The following is a 20,044-nucleotide window of genomic DNA, read 5'->3' as shown; positions in this document are numbered from 1 at the left end:
TTCACAATTTGAGGACAGAACCCTCAATGCTAAATTTCATATGGTAGCATGAGGTCCTAAGGCCCCAAAAGATTTATCATAAGCACAAGCATGACATGCTCTAAAAGCACAGACAAAAATGGGGTGCCTGGGCAGTTCAGTTGATTAAGCATCCACCTTTGGTTCAGATCATGATCTCATGGTTTGTGAGTTTGAGTCCTGCATCGGGCTCTGTGCTGACACCTTGGAGCCTGGAGCCTGCTTTGAATTCTGTGTCTCCCTCTCTCTCTGCCCCTCCCCTGTTTGTGCTCTCTCTCTCTCTCTCTCAAAAATAAATATTAAAAAAATTTAAAAGCAAAGATAAAACATTCACACTCACTCATGCACACTCATTTTCCACCCGAATGAATTGGATTTCATTTCTTTCCACACATCTAGGCATTTTTATTACTAATATTATTTGTAATAAAACTTCACAGTTGACGAATGCTGTGCTATTCATAAAATTATTCATACTAACATTATTCATAATTGCCATAAAGTGGAAACGGACCAAATTTCCATCAACTAATGAATGGAGAAATAAAATGTGGTATATCCATACAATGGAACTTTATTCAGCCATAATATTCATTCTTTTTTATGAATGGAGTACTGATCCACGCTCCAAAATGGAATGAACTGTGAAGACTTCATGCTAAGTGAAAGAAGCTAGACACAAATACGGTACGATTCCATTTATCCAAAATATCTAGACTAGACAAAAATAGAGAAACGGAAAGATTAGTGTTGCCTGGGATTGGGGGCAGGGATGGGATGGGTAGTGATTGCTAATAGGTATGGAGTTTCTTTTTGAAGTAAAGAAAATGTTCTGGACCAAGATGTATGGATGACTGTACAACTTTGTGAATATGCTGAAAACCACTGAATTATACACTTTAAAGTATGATATGTGAATGAAATCTCAATAAAAAGATGTCATATTGATTTCCATAGTTGCCTTGAGCCCCAACACTAATCCTGTGACTGAGTGTTTAATCCCCATGTTATGAATGAGAAAACAGAGGCCCATCCAAGAAGGTATTGGGCTGTCCAGAGTTATAAACTGCCATGAAATGGTAGAGCCAGAAATTCAAGAGGTCTGGTGTTCCTCCAACTTTGCAGGTAACAAGTAAGATCATGAACACAGGAGAGCTTTATCTATGTGGTTTCTACTGTCTGCCATCCCTTTACAAAAATTCTCTCATTTCCTGTAAAACAGCCCCAAAAGGCAGGTACCAGGAATCCAGTGTTTTTAAATAAAGGGGACAGGGAAGTCCAGACAGCTTGAGTAACTTGTACAAGGCAAGGATATGCCTCTGAGAGTGAGAAGGTAGAAATTCCAATCCAAGGGTGCTTGGCTCTGGGCTCTCTTTCCCTCTATCGCGCCCTGCCTCTCAATGAGCTGGTCATCAACACCAGTCTAGGAGTGGCCAGTGGAAAATATCAGAGCTGATCACTCACATTTTAAGGGCCAAATTCAGGTTGGGGTTCAAATGGTTTTCAAACATCTAAACCCCAAGAAACCTAAATGTGTGTCCTGAGTGAAGTCTTCAACATTGCGAATGATGGAGATAAAGCCACATTGTAGGCAAGAGTGAAAAAATGTTTTAAAAAAATGTGCTTTTTTGGGCATACCACTCCTAATAGGCAGGATTGAATGTAGAAGAAGCCAACCTAAGGCAATCATTTTGGGGTGAGCAGGCTCAGTAACATACCCACAAGGACAGCGTGTGGGCTGGCCAGAGACTGCCATCCTAATGTCTTCTCTGCACATTCTTGACTTTGTACAGATCTAAAGAATATCATACTTCCATTCAAGATTTACATTTTGTTTCCCCAGAAAGTTTTCCTATACCTTTGCTACAACTTTCCAGATGGGAGAGTATGGGCCAAAAAAGAGCAATTTCCCATTCTGCAAATGCCATTTCAGGGCCTCCAGGTATTTTGAAGTGAATCTTTGCAGCTATAAGAACACCCTCTTCAAAATGAAGCTGGTGTTAAAATTCCTTTCACATGAGGTAAATGAGGCCACTTTAGAGCAGAGATTCTCAACGCTGGCTGAATATTAAAATCGCCTGGGGAGCTTCAACATGTTTTGATGGCCAGACTGCACCCCAGATCAAATAAATCAGACCTTTTGGGGTGGAATCCAGGAATCACAATTTAAAAAATTTCCCCAGGCAAACCCAACTTGCAGGCAAGTTTACAACCACGGCATTGGATTGGCACTGGAGCCTAAGAGAGAAATCTCCTAGGGTTTGTAAAGCTACAGATTCCTGGTTCCAGCCCCAGAGGGTCTGATTCTGTAGCTTGGGGGCTAGAGCTCTGCATTTCTAACAAGCTCCAGGGGACACTGATGCTGCAGTCTGAGGAACACTTGCTTGAGACCTAAGAGCAAAATGTGCACTTGAACCCAGATCCAATTAGGTGGGGTGGGTTTTTGGGGGAGGGGGGACTGGGGTTTGGAGGAGGGTGGTAACATGCCACTGAAAGAATTCTCCAAACGCAAATAAAACCTACATCCTTACCATCTCAGGTTGTCAATATTTTACCAAGAGCAAATTTCTACAGTCTCTAGCACGGCAATCCTAACGCTCACATGTGCTGTGAGTAAATATGTTGGTGCTTCTATCTTCCTTAGAAGGGCACATCCTGTGATACCTCAGCTGTTCAAGAAGCTAAAGAGCCTTTGTTTTGACAACCAACCTCAGCCTAAAAATCTAGGGCCCAGTCAGGAAGACAGTGAATAAGATTCATGGGGCTTCATAAAGGAACAACCATTAATTAGATCTTGTCTTTGCCTATGACTAAGCTAACACTTTTCTTTAACAGCCTTTTGAGATTTATAGTATATTATTATAAAACAGGTTGAAAGAGGGGCGCCTGGGTGGCTCAGTTGGTTAAGTGTCCAACTCTTGATTTCATCTTATGGTTCATGGGTTCAAGCCCCACGTTGGGTTCTACATTGACAGCACAGAGCCTGCTTGGAATGTTCTCTCTGCCCCTCCCCTGCTCTCTTTCTCTCTCAAAATAAAAATAAATAAACTTAAAAAAATAAGAGAGATTAAAAGAAAGAAAGAAAAAAAGACATTAGCTTTTATCAGAGACAACCTTTAGGGAAGAACTAATGTGGGAAATGTTGAATCTGCACTGCACACTGTTGGTGTCCTGCCCAGTCCCCCTTTACAAGACCAGGTACCCATGTCCCTGCTGCCATGAGCACTGGCTGCCAAAAGCTCACAGCTTTCTCCCTTCTTCTGGGCATACCCAGAAAGTCACTTCCTCCTCAGGGAGAGACGCTCTGCTAATGACATGCTGATGCAGGTCATAGAGGAATGGCCTTCTTGCCTGTAGGCGGGACAACTCTGGGGTTGCTATTCATGTTGCAGAACTCCCTGTGGGATCAGGCTGAGGCTACACTCCAGCTGCCCCCATATCTCTGCCTGGTTTGCTGCTCGTCCCAGACTGCACCCCTCGCTCCTTCACAGCCTGCTCCTGAGACCCTGTCTCAATAAATCACAACACAAGAATCTGCATCTCAGGCTCTGCTTTTAGGGAATTCAGTCTGAAACAGAAACCGAAGATATGAATAGAAACTACTGATTCCTAAAACAGATGTCTGCCTGCATGTATCAGGGGTGGGGGTAGGGTAAGGGGTGGGTGGGGAGGTGGCAAAGAATGAACGGTTTATAAAAGATAAACCAGTATGATATAATCCAGGAGATACTCATATGGCATGGTCACGGTGGGATGGCCAGCAAACAAGACCCACCTCCCCTTTTGAGCTTTGTCTTTCTAATCTGCAAGTGGTAAATAACCTCTCCATCACAGTATAGGTATAAAACTGATGCTAACATCAGTAGGTGAAAGATTATTAGGGGACAGAACATTCACAGTCCTAAAATATCACCCCACAGGTTACTTATCATGAAGAGGAAAGGTACTCAGACAACAGAGAAATCTGGGAGACACCGTCTGTAAAAGAATTTTTTTTTTAACTTTTATTTATTTTTTGAGACACACAGAGAGACAGAGCATGAGCTGGGGAGGGGCAGAGAGAGAGGGAGTCACAGAATCTGATGCAGGCTCCAGGCTCTGAGCTGTCATCACAGAGCCTGATGCAGGCCTCAAATTCACGGACTCATGGACCACGGACGTGAGCCGAAGTCGGACGCTTAACCGACTGAGTCACCCAGGCACCCCTGGGAGACACCATCTTAATCAACTGATCAGCATGAATACCTCCAGCAATGAGACACCTGACATCATGTGCCTCAGATGTGATACTCTGAGAAGGTACAGTACCCCCTGGGTCATCTCCCTGCCCCCAAATGTGTTCAGAATCTACACAAGAGAAAATTATCAGAGAAATCCAAAGTCAGGGAATTTCTTCAAAACCACTAGCCTAAACTCCTCAAAATATCAATGTCACAAAAAAAATTTTTTTAAAGACTGTGGGATTATTATAAATAAAAGGAGAATAAAGGGACATGATAACTATTGAGTACACAGAACTGATCACATATGGCATCAATAAAAAACAGCTGGAGATATTTGAATAAGGGTATATAACAGATAGTATTGTATTAATGTCTAATTTCCCGACTGTGGTAATTTTATTTATGTAGGAAAATGTTCTTGCTCTTAAGAGATGCAAACTGCAGAATTTAGGGTCAAAGCATGAAAATTTTGGAAAGTAAGTGTCAAATGGTCAGCACCCCATTCCCCTCCAAAAAAAGGGGGGGATATAGAAATAAGGAAATTGTGACAAAACTTCAATAATTGGTGCATTCAGGTGAACAATACTATTCTTGCCTATAATGTTTGAAATTTGTCAAAATAATAGATTAGGGAAAATATCTACCATCTCCCTGGGATTTTGAGTATAAAATTCATGTATTCAACTCTTACTACTATTTCCAAGCATCTAGGCTTGCTTTCACGGGGAGAGAGATCTCAGGTATGGATTCAGTGAGACCCACAGCCACGTGTGAAAATACTGGGCAAACCCCAGAATGCCCCACAAACGTAAGGTGCCTCTGGCAGCAGAGAACAAACTCTGGGAAACTCCTATACTATATCTGCCCTCAATCCAACTGACTGGGACCTCATGGTTCTGAAGCAGCCCAGTGGATATTATACCCACTTGGGAGACAGGACTCTCCAGCACTAGCTACATTGTGGTCACACCCAATTTAAAGCTCTTCTGAGTGTGGGATGAGAGCGCCTTTCTACTTGGCTGTATTCCCTTCATTCCCAGGGCCAAGTGTTAGTAACCTAGACAGGAGCAAGAATAAATGACTCCAGAAAGCACATTCTAACGTAGGACAGGTAGAAAGACACTACAGATCTCAGATTCACCTAAGGGAAACCAATAATTTGCAGCAGAATTTCCAAATGATGTCCTTTCCTGTCTCAATCCAGAACTCCAGAGGGTGGCATAACCTATCAATGAAGCTTCTAATGACCAGGCTCCCAACCACCACATAGGAGGTGTGTTTACTTTGACTTTACAGTCCAGTCTCTTTTCAAGTAAATGACATAGAGAACAAAGCAATATATAAAGTACATAAGATTTTGATGTAGGTTGTCTCTGTGGAAAAAAATACTGGTGCAGTAAATATAGTCAACAACCTTCTATACATAAGAATCCTAATTCAGCTGTTGAATAGCAAAAATGAAGCCTAAAGGGACTAGGTACGAGGCATAATGTCAAGTTATTACTATCAACAAGGTGGTACATTCCATTTGACTCGAGGGTCTCAGCACAGGTGCAGTGTCCGCCTGGATGGCTCTGTCCTCAGGATATGGGGACAAAACAAGTATACACAAAAACCAAAAAGCTGGGTTGCCTGGGTGGCTCAGTTGTTTAAGCATCCAACTTCAGCTCAGGTCATGATCTTACAGTTTGTGAGTTCAAGCCCCGCATCAGGCTCTGTGCTGACAGCTCAGAGCCTGGAGCCTGCTTCGGATTCTGTGTCTCATTCTCTCTCTGCCCCTCCCCAACTTGTGCTCTATCTCTCAAAGATAAATAAAAATGTAAAAAAAAAAAAAAAAAAAGAAAAGCCAAACCCCCTCTGTGTGCGTTGAAAACACACCTTCATCAAGCTAAACAATTATATTTTTGAAATGGACAATTTACATCAACATCTGTTGTAAGCTATCCTTGATTATTTTTTAAAGACAAAAGCTGTTACAATTAAATACTTAAAAATGTGCTATGAATTTTTCTTTCTAAAGCAGACCGGTAGATCATAATTCAACTAAAAAGGGGATGGCTTTAGTGAATTAACAACTTCTAAAAACATCTCATAGAATCAATGGCAAGTCCTCTAGAATTAAGTAAAGCAGGCAGTGACTCTAATCGAGCAAGGCTCTCATACACCACTTCTTATGGTTCTCTCTGGCTCCCTTCTGCATTTTTGCATGTGTGAGAATGTATGCCTCTGCACAAACACTGTCCCGTCTGCCATGGAATTTGGTACGGGTGAGATCTACCTGCGTGGAAAAGCCACTCTTATATTTTATCTAGGTACTCTGTTTTGCTTACACTTACAGAATTAACGGGCCCTGTAAACTGGGACATCTGGAGGCATTTAGATGACCAAGTCAGCAGGAGAGGTTGAAGGAAGGACTATTAGGACCTTCTAAAATACAGCTTGGCCTTTGGCTTTTGCCTGCTTCTTCTCTACTCCCCAATTCCTGGACCCAGATTCCACCCCTGGTCTCCTATATCAGGCTTTACAAAGGTATGGAAGGTGATTCTCTCTTGGCAGGGGACTCACTGCTTGCTTCCATGCCAATCCTGGTCATGCACTTAGAGCTAAGTAACCCACAAGGGCCACGTCAGGTTTGGATCTGAAGTGGTGAGTGGCAGGCTCCATCCAGGTCTTACCTGGATTTCCAGCAAAGTGCTCCCTGATAACTCAAACTTTAGGAAGACTCAATGCTCTTTCTGAAGCCTGAGCTTTGGTGGACCTTCCCAGCTTTTAAGAAAACTAATAGTTTTTCCTTGTTTACATGATGTCTAATAAACAGTCATAGAATGAATCATGACAAGTCGATGGAGTTAATTATAATAACAGGATGCTGATCCCATCAATAAAACACAAGAAAATGAAAATAAACAGCAAAAGCAGAGCCTTGGCTTCCAAAGATGCTTTTGTCCAGGACTTAATTATGGCTTAAGAGTCATACTGCCTGTTTCCCTAACAAAGAGCTGTAGTCCTGCTACAAAGCAAAGAACTCAAAAACAAAACAAAACCATACTTGATGGGATAGTGTAGATTAATTCTGATACTTTATAAATTCTCTATGGCTTATTAAAATTGACAACATTTCCCAAAGAATGTTGGGTATACCAAGGCAGTCCATGGAGGCATAATTTTGAATGCCCGGTTCTTATTTTAATAGCTACATCTAGGGGCGCCTGGGTGGCGCAGTTGGTTAAGCGTCCGACTTCAGCCAGGTCACGATCTCGCGGTCCATGAGTTCAAGCCCCGCGTCAGGCTCTGGGCTGATGGCTCAGAGCCTGGAGCCTGTTTCCGATTCTGTGTCTCCCTCTCTCTCTCTCTGCCCCTCCCCCATTCATGCTCTGTCTCTCTCTGTCCCAAAAATAAATAAACGTTGAAAAAAAAATAGCGACATCTATTTAGTGTAGTTCCCAATTATGGCAGAGATATTAAGTTTACTTTTTTCCCCCCAATTCTTCTTATTGTGGTAAAATATACACAGCATAAAATTCACCATCTTAACCATTTTTAAATGTACAGTTCAATGGTGTTATGTAAATCCATATTGTACAACCATCACTACCATCCATCTCCAGAACTCTTTTCCTCTTGCAAAACTGAAATCTATCCCTAGTATAAAGTAACTCCCCTGACCCTGGGAAACCACCATTCTACTTTCTGTCTCTATGATTTTGGCTCTTCTAAGTACCTTACGTAAGTGGAATCATACACTATTTGTCTTTTCATGACTGGCTTACTAAGTTTACTTTTTAAAATATATGTAAAAGATCAGTAAATTTAAAGAAAAAGTGTTAAGTAAATCAAGAATAGGCAAGATGGTGCAAGAATAAGAGAAAAAAAATGTGGCTGCAGCAGGTGGGATTTGGGTTGAGACAATATGGACTAAAACATAAGGATATTTCCCCCATATTAATGTTTATACACCTTGCTCTTGGACTCAAGGGAAAATATGATCCCCAAAAAAGCATCTATTTTCCATTACTCAGCTCTCTCCTTGCCTGGGATCAAGCTACTCTGGAGTGCCCATTGGACACTGGCTCCAACCCCCATGTCAAAACCAAGGTCACATCCTGTCCCTTCCCCTACATCCTGCAGCTGCAAGTAATCTTTCAGCACACTCAATTCCTTAGCCCACTGTGTATGCATCTCTGGGGCACTTAGCCCATTTGACTCTGCATTATACTTATTTCTCTTACTAGCCTAGCTCTACCCCAGGCAGGCATTGACCTCATGCCTGCTGTACGCATGATGGGGGATTGGGTAGGAGGTTATCTGCAAACAACATGTCTAATCCTTGTGAGTGAGGAAGAGGAAAAGCTCAGTGGGCAACAAGAAACATCATAGACACTGGGGTCTCTCCATTAGCTTCTTTCTGGGTCCTCCGTGTGTAACCTCTGATCCAGGCCTTTCCTCAGCCAGGCCCAACAATAGAATCTGGCTGCTCAGCTCCAGTTTAGGAGACAAAAGGTTCTTGTCTCTGTGTTTATCAGGAAATGGGTGGCAAAAATCACCACAGTTACCAAGATCCCTCTGGCCTTTGGCCATCTTAAGGCCTGGGTAAGAAAAGGAAGCAGCCCAAATTCTTCCAGAACAACAAATCCAAAGTGTTAGCAGCTCCTTCCTCACTGCTCATGAATTTCCTTCATTGGACAGCCCCTCCAACCTCCCACCAGCTGGCAAGGGGTGGGCTTTGGATATAAAAGCCAACACTGAGTTTTAGCTGACACCCACTGATTCAGGGCATTAGTGATACATGCTCCATTCAAGGTTCTCAAATACAGAAAGCCTTATTCCAACATGGGGAATGAGATTTAATTCCAACAAAAGAGGTTGACATGTACTAGCTGTTTGAGCACAGCTCAACAGATGGTCCCTGGCAGGTCCTCATGGCTGGAATGTTCTCCATCGACCATTAGGGCCTAGTCCCAACCTGGACTCTGGTGCTTGCCAACCTCCACTTACAGATAGGAAAAAGAAAGGATGAAAAGCTTCTGCTCTTGACATTTCTGTATTGGCCTTTCCATGTGTATGCTGTCTCTCAAGGGTCCTCCCTTCCTCATTCTGCCCATGTGAAGACTTCAGCCTTAACAAAGCCTCTTCACATGATGTTGCTTCAATGGGCCTCAATGGCAAGAAATGTGCAACCCGGGGCATGGCACTGCCCAAAGGCTCAGGCTTCTAGCTACATGAGACCAATGCAGGAATCATCTGAAGAATCAAGGACCATGGGGGCACCTGGGTGGCTCAGGTGGTAGAGCATCTGACTCTTGGTTACGGCTTAGATCATGATTTCATGCTCGTGAGATCAAGCCCCACACTCTGAGTGTGGAGCCTGCTTGGGGTTCTCTCTTTCCCCTCTCTCTCTGCTCCTCCCCCTGCTTGTGCTCTCTCTCTCTCTCTCTCTCTCTTTCTCTCTCTCTCAAAATAAATAAATAAACATTAAAAAAAAAAGAGTTAAGGACCAGACTGAAGTCAGAGTCCTGCATCTACATGGTCTTTCTCTTGGAGCATTAGATCCTTGTGTATATATCAAAAGGGAAGCAAATACACCCCAAAAGCCACACCGTGGCCAACATGCCAAGCTTGGTGGGAACTGAATCAAGGGCTTCCTTAATCTTTGGTGAAGAGAAGTGAGGAGTCTGTCATCAATGGTTTCTGAAAATATATTAGTAGAAGAGGCCTCTTATGTGGAGAGACAGAAAAAACAATTGCTTGTACTAAAAAGATCCATCTGATAAAACTTGTTGGCACAGGAACCAATTTCCGTTATACACATAGATATACACACACATATATATATACACACACATACATATACACACACATACACACACACATATATACACACACAACCCACATAGAGCAAATGAAAAATTCCCAGAAAAAATCTAGTTGAAAAATACCTAGTAGTTGATGTCCAATGATATCTTACTTTCAATCATTTGAAATCTAAAACATTTCTTTAGAGTCTGTGAAGCTGAATTAAACCCCTCCTCTGTAATATTTAAATCTGGAGAGAAAGGGAGGTTCAAATTGATTCTGGTTCCACACAGGGCCCTGGCTAATCTCTCAGTTGATAGAAAAATTGCCAGGGGAGCTGAGGAAATTTTACCCACCATTCAAGATGGTAAAAGTATGGGGGAGGCCTGGAGGAAGGGATATTCCTGTAAGGATCACTGTGTGTTTACCTGAGTCCAAGGGGTATTAGAGACTGTCTAGCTTAGCTCCCCACTTGAGGGAAAACACTAGAAACTGATAGAACTGGGTCCAGCTCTCTGAATCATGCCATCACCCTAAGCATACAAGTTGATATTTTAATTCCTCGAGGCCTCTTTTTGTCCCCTAAAACTCCAAAAGGAAAAAGGCTAATATATTTTGGGTTCTGGGTTTTGTTCCTTCACACGAAGAAGGGCTGCTGCTCTCTGAGCGAGGGGGCCTGAGCTTCCTCAAAAGGATTTCTAAAAGCACATCCACAGAGGATTTTTGTGAAAAACTTCCAGGGCCTTCGGTGATTTTTCCACTCTATCTACTGAGGACTAGGAGGAAAGAATGAACAAGGCAGAAACGGGAACAAAAACACACATCTGCCTCCAGGGAGGAGGAGGGATTGCCATTTTCATAGAGGAGAAAGATCTGGTGACTTCTGTGGCCTACAAACTTCCTGTCATTGAGTCTCCAACTAGAGATGAAAAGGGCAGATATGGAGACAATACTGGCAGGGGCCTTTATTGAGTCCTGTAAAACTAAGAAACAGAAACAAAGAAACTGTTGTCCTGGCTGCTCTTGGAGTTGAAAACAGGAGAAGGAGCCAGGCGGGCTCTAAGTCTTGGCCCACTGACCTTTGACCCTGAGCAGTAGCATGCACGAGTCTTCACAGAAAGGCAAGCATTTCACGGATTTGCTGTTCTTAGTGTTTAAGTGCTTTTGGTTACACTAGTGCTATTTCATGGACTAAATCACAACTGCATGTGACCAATAAGATATTTTGTGGTCGAATCAACTATTACCAATGTAATAGTGAGGCAAGGTCTGTAAAGGGTAAAGCATATCTAACTCTAGAGTATGCTGTTGATAAAATTATGTGCCCAAGGGTACCGTGGATTGGGAAGCCAGCCACTAAACTGGAAGGCACTGTCCCTCAACAAAAATGGAATCAATATCTAGGACACACTGTGCATTTTCAGGATGATCAGAAACCCCTTGTAAGTCTGTGAAAATCATACATGATCTGCCATTTAAATGCACAGAAAAACATTGAAGGGATACATACCAAGGAAAAAAATACACTAGTCAACAAACAATCAAAACCAGTTCTATCTCTAGGAGTGGGTTCATGGTAATATTTTTATATTTTTCATTGTGTTTTTTTCCACAATGTACATCAAAAAAATAACTCTTACATGTTTTTTTTTAAAAAACTTTCCTCAATATAATAGATATCACCAGTGTAAACAGACTAAACAGCTGTTTGGGGAATTTTTGATCTGGAGGCTTAGCTAATTTTTTAAGGTTAATGTGGGAGCTCATCTTTCCTAAAACCACATCCTACCTGGAGTTACCTGCTTCCTCCTTCAGGTCCTGGAACATCTAGTATACTCCACTATTATATTCTCATTCCATTATATGATACTTGTTTATAATTCATGCTCCTTGCAGGCTCTACTGTCCACGTATTTCAAATAAATAAATTATTTCAATAATAAATTTCAAGAAATTGTCTTGAAGTTGGACTTAAGTGTTGCTACACCGATAACAGTACAAGTAAAGAGTTGGTCAATCCTCATAGAATTCCTTGAAACCATATTCCAAAGACCTGGAAGTGGCTTCAAATCAAGAAACAGTTTAAGGGATTAGCAGAGGAAATGAATCAAGCTAGTCATAGCAGAATGTCTTCAATGGGCATGATAGGAAAATGTCTTACTGCAAAAACTGTTATCACTATGTGATCTCCTCTAACTATGAACAAAGCCATGACCCCAAAGCACTCCACCTGGCCTGCTTCCACTGAAGGAAAGAGTAGCTATGTCTATGGTATTGCTTGGGAGTTTCAGATGAAAGGATTCTTGACTTTCAGAATGCAATCTAAACTCAAGTCAAAGAGCTTCTCTTTCCTATCTCCCATCAGATATTCTTAATGCTTATTTATTTTTAAGAGAGAGACTGAGCGTGAGTGGGGGAGGGGCAGAGAGAGAGGGACACACCGAATCCGAAGCAGGCTCCAGGCTCTGAGCTGTCAATACAGAGCCCAACATAGGGCTTGAACTCACAAACCATGAGATCATGACCTGAGCCAAAGTTAGATGCTCAACTGACTAAGCCACCTAGGCACCCCTGCCATCAGATATTCTTTAAGAATGTGAAAGGTAGGGGCACCTGGGTAGATCAGACAGGTAAGCATCTGACTGATGCTTGATTTCTGGTCAGGTCAGTTCATGAGATGGAGACACATGTCAGGCTCCATACTGACAGTGCAGAACCTGCCTGGGATTATCTCTCCCTCTCTCTTTGACCCTCCCCAGCTTGTGCACATGTGTACATGCATACTCTCTCTCTCAAAAAAAAAAACATTAAAAAAGAAAAGAATGTGAAAGGTAGGCACTGAAATATCCAAGAGTTAGTGGAAATGTGTGTTTACAATCCTTAGAAATAGGTAATGTGTGAGAAGAAACCATAAACTTTTAAAAAATATTTATGTATGTAAGTATGTATGTTTGTAATCTCTACACCCAACATGGGACTCAAACTCATGACCTCAAGATCAAGATTCACACGTTCTTCAGACTAAGCCAGCCAGGCAACCCAAAGAATTTGATAACACCAAACACTCTTTTCATGGTACCTAAGATACTGTAAGATATACCCAATATTCTGTAGCCAAAGATTATTGTGAGCTTCCCATGTTCTGCTGAACCAGACAGGAGCTCACGGGAAAGGAGGAAAACCAACCTTTGTGACACATGTGTTCTAGAAGAGTGGCCTGTTCTCAGATGCTGTGGAACCTAAAGATGAGTCCCCAACCCTGAACTAATGGCCTATGGTACAAGGAGCATTCTAATATGGCAAAGGAGGAAATATTTATTTTGCTGGATAACAGTGCCTATGACACAGACACTGTGTGAGAAGACAAAATACAAACTGATTTCTGCATCCGATGACTTAACCTTTTTTCCTGACAACCTTGTGAATACACTCTCCGACATCTTCAGAAGAAAGCGGGTATAAATTAACGAAGAATGATCACTTTGTATCTGACTTTTCAAGAGGAAAAGATGGAAAGGAATAATATGGACTGATATCAAATTCCATGTCTGAATTCACTGTAGTTGAAAACATTTATTTAAAAAGAAAAGAAAAGAACGTACATTTTTTTAAAATATGGAAAATTGCATTGGATGCAGATGTAATAATTAAAACTCCAAGTATAGTATAGCTGTATTAGATTTATGCACATACATTTTTAGTTTTATGACGCAGCAGCTAATGGTCTTGACCAAAACAATTCATGAGACTCTGAATATATCTGCATGTAGGTACTGAACAAAGTAAAGCATAAAGCAAAAGAATCCAAGACACAGGGAGAAATTCATTGGCAGTTTTTTCTGCTACAGGTTTATGATCTAAGATTATATGCAAAAATATAAATAATAAAAGGTATGTACATATTTACACTTTTCTCATAATTTCTGGATTGTCTTCTGTTTTTATCTCCTTCCCCCAAATAATCCTTTCCATAGATATCATCCAATGAACTCACTGTGGGCTCAGAATGCCCCATGACTTTACCCTTGAGCTTAAACCTGTAAGAATTATAAAATGATGCCCTGCTAAAACTAAGGAGTTCCCATTCCTGACTCCCACAGAATTAACATCAGTACTTGAGCCACGGTACACAGGTATCCTTACCTGTCTTCATCCATCATGTTTCCAGAAGCTCTAAATCCACACACCCATCCAAATGGCTAAAATAAAAAAGCACTCAATACCAAGTGTAGACCAGGAGAGTAGAGAATTCAGAAATCTCATATACTGTTGGTGGAAGTGTGAATGAATAGGAGAACTGGAAAATTTGGGAGCACCACTTACTGGTTTTGAATTATTTAACCATCCTACAACCCAACAATTCCACTCCTATAATCCTAACTGAGTCATGTCCCCAAAAAACATGCACAAGAATGTATAGCAGCATTATTCAAAATAGCCCCAAACTGGAAACAACTCAAATATCCATCAACAGTAGAATTGATAAGCCAATTGTGTTGGGTTCGTGCAATGGAATACTATACAAAATGTCGAACGAAAGAAGTCAGGGTTAAAAGAGCATATGCTGTATGATTCCAGTTATATGAATTTCAAAAACAGGCAAAGCTAATCTATGGCAACAGAAGTCAAGAGAGTAGTTATCCTCAGGGTGCACAGCACTTCGGGGGTGCTGAGAATGTTCTGTTTCTTGATCCGGGTGCTCCTATGTAGTATGTTTACCACTGAAAATTCATCTAGCTGTGTTCTTATTTCTTTTTCTTAATCATGTTTTATTTCAGTGGAAAGGTTTTTTGATAAAGCAGCACTGAGCGAAAATGGGTTGCTCCAGATGGCCACAGAGCAGCTAGCTATGGTCACTGTTGTCAGGGGAGTTAATGCAGTGAAACGTTGGGCATGTCTTCCCCACCCTGTAAGCCACCGAGCTTCTCTTCTGACCTCGTGTTTTAACATTGGTCAAGTGGAAAAAGTGAAGGGTTGTACCAGGGACTGGCAGTCTGAACTTCTTTTGGTTTTGGTATCAATGCCACTGCATAGCGCTGGGAAGCTCAGAACTTCCTGGGGCACTTAGCCCCTTCCAGAAGAAGTCAGTGGAGGTGACCAACTGCTACACTACAATATTGGGCAGAGCTGGCCAAGGAATTTTTGAGTTCTGTGTGTTTGGTTCTGGGGTGGGGTGGGGTTGGGGGTAGAGTTTCAAGACCCAGTGATCCCCAGTGATCCATTTAGTCTGGAGTGTACCTGCAAGGTGACAATAGGAGTGAGGGAGGGAAAGGAGAGGAAGAGAGAAAACAAAGGCAACAACTGCCTTCAATGACCTCGTCCAGCCAGAACCCTCGGTATCCTGCAGAGCCAGCCTGGGCCTCATCTCATAAAGTTGCTTTGTTTGATCCCTTTATTCTACTTGAAGACAAAGGAAACTTTAGAGACTTATCTTAGCCTAGAGGTGATGGGTCCAGATGGCAATGAGGGTGGAGCACTGGCCTACATCAGGCCTGATGTACTTGCCCCCAACTGAAAATGGACTGTGAACTCATAGGGAAGGGAGAGGAAAGTACAAGGCCTTCATTTCCCCACACTGTGGTCTCTGGGCAATGAAGTGGAGAAAAAGAGGAAATAAGAAATAGCATTTAGAGAGTGCAGGAACAAGAAATCCTTGATCTCTTTCCTGGCTTCCTAGCTTCTTTTTTGGTAAAAAGCTAGCAGAGGGCACAGAGTTGATTTAATCAGATGCTCCTCTACTGGCAGACATTTACAACAGCCCATAACCCAGATATGATGGAGGAAGCATGGCTGGCACATAGTGGGAAGGTGCCCTGGTCCCTCTTCTTTGCTAGGGAGCAAGCTTAAGGCTCATCACACATTTTCAACTTCGTATTTTTTTATGCACCAGCTGGGGTCTGCTAACTGCTTTACAGGGTAATGTCTTGTTTCTGCAAGAGGCTTCTGATACTTTAATACCTATAGAATATCCAAAGGCCTGGCATTTTTCATTCATTCATTCAAATGTTTACTGAGTGTATGCTACATGCCAGACACTATTCTAGGGCACTGGAAAAAAAAAAAAAAAAAAACAATGAACACAGACCAAACCTCTGCTCTCAATGAGCTTGCCTTCTCATACTGGGAGGCACAATTTAAGCAAGTGGACATATATGTCAAGTCTGTACAAGTACTATGAAAAAAAAATAAAGTCAGCTAAGGTGACAGAAGAAATGAGGGTCCAAAGGTGAATGCTTCCTGGAGGAAGGGCATTCCAGGCAGAGGGAATAGTAAGTGCAAAGGCCAAGAGATAGGAACCTTCTAGGCAAGGAGCTGGTGGGTCTGGAGCAGAGGGATGAAGAGGGCAGAGGTCGTAAGAGAAGATGGTGAGGGGATGTGAGGAGTCAGAGCATGGAGCATCTCAAAAGACATGGCGATGATTTTGGTTTTAAATGAAAAATACTGGGGGCACCTGGGTGGCTCAGTCAGTTAAGCATCAGACTCTTGGTTTTGGCTCAGGCCATGATCTCATGGTTTGTGACTTCGAGTCCCACATTGGGCTCTGCACTGAGCAGAGCCTGCTTGGGATTCTCTCTCATCCCTCTCTCTCTCTGCCCCTCCTGCATGCTCTTTCTCTCTTTCAAAAATAAATAAATAAACTTTAAATGAAAACTACTGAAGGGCTTTGAACAGAAGTGACATGACTTGGATCTAGGTTGACAAAAGTCAGATCCTTCTCTATGCTGCTTAGAAAACAGCCCAGGGAAGGCAGGACAGGTAAAAGCTGAGGCACCGGGAAGGTGTGTCCTGCAGCGGTGCTAAGAACAAGTAGTCTGATTGGGATTCTTACAGGTAGGGCTGCCAGGGTTTGGAGACGGATGGGAGCACAGAGATAAGAGACGGACAGGCATGAGGGATGGCTGTGAGGCCCAAGCACCTGCAGGCATGGTCACTGGGATGGGGGAGACCAGGGAGGAAGCAGATTTATGAAAGGAAACCAAGGGCTCAGTGTTGGTCTTTGTGAGTCTGAGATGCCAGAAGTTGGGCTGAATGGACAGCTGGATGCAAATATCTGGATTTAAAAGAAGACCAATCTAGGGATCTAGGCTGGGAATCATCAGTATATGCAGGGCATCAAAGCTACAAAACTGAATGGGATTAACTATGAAATTACACTAGAGATCTCTTTTTAATAAATAAACAACATATTGTGTTCACCTGCTGCCGACATGGTACAAAGTCCTTTTACAGCTATTAACTCACTAAATCTTTCCAGCCACCCTGAAGTCAATCTCTCTTATTATCCTCATTTCACTGATGTGCACACCAAGGCACAGTGACTTTTTTAAAAAAAATATTTTTAATGTTTATTCTTGTGAGAGAGAGAGAGAGAGAGAGACAGAGAGACAGAGCATGAACAGGGGAGGGGCAGAGAGAGAGGGAGACACAGAATCCAAAGCAGGCTCCAGGCTCTGAGCTGTCAGCAGAGCCCAATGTAGGGCTTGAACTCATGAACCATGAGATCGTGACCTGAGCTGAAGTCAGACACTTAACTGACTGAGCCACCCAGGTGCTCCAAGGTGCAGAGATTTTTAAGCATCTTGCTCAAGGTTAGTGGGAAAGAGAAGGGGGTGGGGAGGAGAAGAGAGGCTGAAGGCTTGAGCTCTGGGTGCTCTGGAGTTAGGAGGTGAGGGAGATGAGGAGAAACCAGCTAGGCGATCAGAAGCAGCAGCAGGCAAGATGAGAGGAAACAAGGGAGTATGGTGTCCCCAAAGCCAAGCTAAGCAAGTGTCCCTGGAAGGGAAGATAGATCAACCATGTCAGATGATGCTGATAGGTCAGGAGGTGAGAACATACCACTGGATAGGAAAATGACATCTTTACTTTCACTAACCTGGTTTTGAAATTAACCTCCTCCCATTTCGAATGCAGGCAACAAATGCCAGTGGTTCCCACAGTAGCTGAGACTCTGTCACCAACAGAAACCCCGAAACATTTTCATTGCTGGTACCTAAGTACTATTTCTGTTTATCTTGGCTTCTAGATGAAAGTAGTTCCTAGACCTTGCTATTTATTTTTATTCATTTTTTTAATGTTTAGTTATTTTTTTTTTAATTTTTTTTTTCAACGTTTATTTATTTTTGGGACAGAGAGAGACAGAGCATGAACGGGGGAGGGGCAGAGAGAGAGGGAGACACAGAATCGGAAACAGGCTCCAGGCTCTGAGCCATCAGCCCAGAGCCCGACGCGGGGCTCGAACTCACGGACCGCGAGATCGTGACCTGGCTGAAGTCGGACGCTTAACCGACTGCGCCACCCAGGCGCCCCAATGTTTAGTTATTTTTAAGAGAGAGAGAGAGAGAGACATAAAACAAGCAGGGGAGCGGCAGAGAGAGAGGGAGACACAGAATCTGAAGCAGGCTCCAGGCTCTGAGCTGTCAGCATAGAGGTCGACATGGGGCTCGAACCCGTGAGCCGTGAGATCATAATCTGAGCTGAAGTCAGATGCTTAACTGACTGAGCCACCCAGGTGCCCGATAGACCTTGTTATTTAATGTGTTAATAAAGAAGTACCTGTGCTATGAAAGCATGCATTTTAAGAATTCTGATCATTCTACTGCGATAGAATTGTTTTCCCTATGTCATCCTACATATTTTATTTTATTTTGTGCATTTAAAATATGATTCTGAGAAGGGGATCCATGACACACAAAAAAATTAAAGATTTCAAGCTCACTTCAATATTAACCACAAAGGAGCAACCAAAAGCCAACACAAGTAGAGGAACAGCATTCCTCACCTAGCGCACCAGCTTGGCACTTAACCCGCCATCCAACAAACTAAGAGACCATAGACACTTCATGGTGATTGTGGCTGGGGTGGATGAGGCTATTATCACAGCTCACACTCACCGAGGATGCCACAGAGGAAGGTGACTTCAGTACATCTGTGTAGTCACTGGGATGTGCCCAGTCAAGGCCCCTTGGGTGGGGGGTGATGCTTCTTCTCTCTACAGGGTTTTCACTTGAGGTAAGGTCCTCTTTGCCCTACCTCTCTGATATCTGACCCCCTTAACATCATCGGGCAAAATAGAGGAACTAACAGCAAAGTCACCACTCCACACTTCTACAAGATCTGGGAAAGACCCCAGCGCAGAAGCCACAGCCTCATTAGTCTGGCTTTTTTCCAGATCACACAGGTCACATGTTAGTAGAACGAGGGCCATACTGGAGCTTTACCTCGTAGGGTAGTTAAGAGATTCAATGAGCCGGCAGCTGTGACGCACTTACAACAGTGGCTGGCACATGGTAAACACCGTAGGCATTGTTCACCAAAGACAATCTTGCCTTTTCTCTTTCTTTCTCACTAAAAAAAGCACCAATAATAAAATGCCTCTGAAATTTCACAAATTCAGTGTTAACCAACACAGCATTCAAGAGTAAGTGACATTAATTTGTAAAACATAGTTTTTGTGGAATGCTTACAGTCATTCTCAAACTTGAAAAGAAAAACATAGAGATGTTAAAGAGTAAATGGCAGCCCAGCTCTCCCACCCCGATACCTACTGCAGTCAGACATCAAGATTCTGATGGCACCTAACATACTATCATGTCTTCTAGCTAACCTAACATCCCTGTGCCTTACACACACGGAGGGCTGGTTTCTGCCGTTGGTGTCTGTCATCTGCAGAGTTTGGGACTATCTTGCAGTACTGCGTTTCCTGGATGTAGGACAAGTCAGCTCCTCAACCTCTCTTCTTTGCCTTTCTGTCACCAACCTGGACTTCCAATTTAATTTTTGCTCAATAATGCAAAGGGTAAAGAGAAATCCCTGGCTAAAGTCCCACAGAGTTTGGCACTATTCTGACTGTGAGGTGGAGAGTTTAAATAAAAGTCACTGTGCTTAGTTTATGTGTTTAGTTTATGGGGGAAAAAATTAGCCACCAAGGTCAAGGGAAATCATGGAATGCCAGGGTGCTGCGCAAGTAGCTTGGGCAAGTAGCTGTGGTCTACTCCTCACATTTTGTAGAG

General features: G+C 42.7%; 1 protein-coding gene across 7 annotated transcripts in view; it reads right to left on the bottom strand.

Moving 5' to 3' along the window:
• Window positions 1-20,044, bottom strand: part of RIN2 (Ras and Rab interactor 2) — a 242,644-nt gene that overhangs the window by 62,529 nt on the left and 160,071 nt on the right. The window contains exon 1 of one of the 7 annotated variants that reach the window (XM_047854174.1): window positions 19,253-19,376. The exons of the other annotated variants lie outside the window; for them this stretch is intronic. The gene's annotated coding sequence lies outside the window, so the exon portion shown is untranslated. Of the gene's footprint in view, window positions 1-19,252; window positions 19,377-20,044 lie in introns of those variants that run through there. 7 annotated transcript variants of the gene reach the window in all.

This window comes from Prionailurus viverrinus, chromosome A3, assembly GCF_022837055.1.
Source record: "Prionailurus viverrinus isolate Anna chromosome A3, UM_Priviv_1.0, whole genome shotgun sequence".
Classification (NCBI taxonomy): Eukaryota; Metazoa; Chordata; class Mammalia; order Carnivora; family Felidae; genus Prionailurus; species Prionailurus viverrinus.
The sequence above is the reverse complement of the archived record's forward strand: the minus strand, read 5'-3'. Positions and strand labels throughout refer to the sequence as shown.